This window comes from Cyprinus carpio, unplaced genomic scaffold, assembly GCF_018340385.1.
Source record: "Cyprinus carpio isolate SPL01 unplaced genomic scaffold, ASM1834038v1 S000001193, whole genome shotgun sequence".
In the NCBI taxonomy this organism is placed as follows: Eukaryota; Metazoa; Chordata; class Actinopteri; order Cypriniformes; family Cyprinidae; genus Cyprinus; species Cyprinus carpio.
Genome location: NW_024873912.1, coordinates 1 through 1,442, shown reverse-complemented (window position 1 = coordinate 1,442; position 1,442 = coordinate 1). Strand labels below are relative to the sequence as shown.

General features: G+C 52.4%; 1 non-coding gene across 1 annotated transcript; it reads right to left on the bottom strand.

Moving 5' to 3' along the window:
* Positions 1-1,286: 1,286 nt before the first annotated feature.
* Positions 1,287-1,360, bottom strand: trnak-cuu. The gene has a single exon. It is a non-coding gene; the product is annotated as a tRNA-Lys (tRNA).
* Between the last annotated feature and the right edge of the window lie 82 nt (positions 1,361-1,442).

Here is a 1,442-nt window from a genome sequence, read left to right as displayed (position 1 = left end):
ACCCTGAGATTAAGAGTCTCATGCTTCTACCGACCTTGAGCTAGCCGGTCATGACTGCGACGGACTGCCCCTGGCTGGATCGCGGGTTCCATAAGTGCCCAAATTTCACGGAAAAACCGTGCTGTTTGTTTCACACATTCTTAGAAACCTCTTGGGGTAAAGCTAGGGTGTAGCCTAACGTAGGCTTAGAGCAGGGGGTCCAAACTCAGTCCTGGCGGGTCCTTGTCCTGCCGAGCTTAGGCTCAAGCCCAATTGAAACACCCCTGAAGCGCTAATAAGGTTCTCTCCCAGCATACTCGAAACTTCCGGGCAGGGTAGGTGGTGGGGGGTTCTGTTGGCGCGGCCTGGAGCAAACGTCTGCCGGACAGTGGCCCTCCCCGAAGGTTTGGGACCACGCCTTGGCTTAGAGTGTCCTTTGTTTGTTTTAGCCATGCCTGTTGCTGGGGGATCACAGTTTGAACAAGCAGAGCAGGCCGATAACATGCACAATCAAAACCAGGAGTTAAAATTCCGTTTCAGGAGAGAGCGGTCACTGAATGCAAACGCTCCTAATGTCCAAAGGCAAAAAGTGTGCCATACAGCAAAAAATTGGAGGACCCAACCTCCAACCGGAAACTGAAAATACAAAGATGCTACTAGGAGTGTGACAAATCGATTGACCTCTTGTCCAAACTCCTGAGAGGCTAAAAGTTCAGGCAACTTCCCCAAAAAAAATCCAGGCATGGAGATCTGTCCCGCTGTGTGCATACATACAACTATTTTCGTGGCATTTTGTGGTACGCCTAGAGGGAGTTTTGAGCAGGACCTCCCTGGAACACAGGCCTCCACCTCCCGGAACAAAACATGAACACTCCGTGTACACACCACAGCAAAATTGAGCTGACAGAAACCTTCGCTTACCACCCTTTGTCTTCTCTTAACACAAGGCAACTGACAAAGCTGTAACAGCTCAAAAGGGTCTACGATGCTGCTCCACGCATACGTTTTGAGCGGACACGTGTCTCGTCTTCTAATTCTGTGTTTGCAGACACAACGTACGGAAAGGCAGCGAAAAGCTTCCTCGTCCGTGGGTGGGGCTCGACCACCCCTTTTTCGTTAACCAGCCGAACGCGCTAGCCATTGCGCCACCGAGAACTGACGGTGGCACCTCCACTGGGTTGCGGTGACGAAAAAAAAATCAACGCTGAGCGCACCACGAAGCTCAGACGCAACATGTGTCCCGCGTCAGCAAACTGAAGTCAAGAGACTGAGACCCGTTGGGAAGGGCGAGGGAGAGCCAAAAGATACGCCCACCGTGGGGCTCGAACCCACGACCCTGAGATTAAGAGTCTCATGCTCTACCGACTGAGCTAGCCAGTGCAGCGCGACGGACTGCCCCGGGCTGGTCGCGTTCCTAAGTGCCCAATTCACGAGAAAAAACCGAGGCTTGTTTTTTCACACGT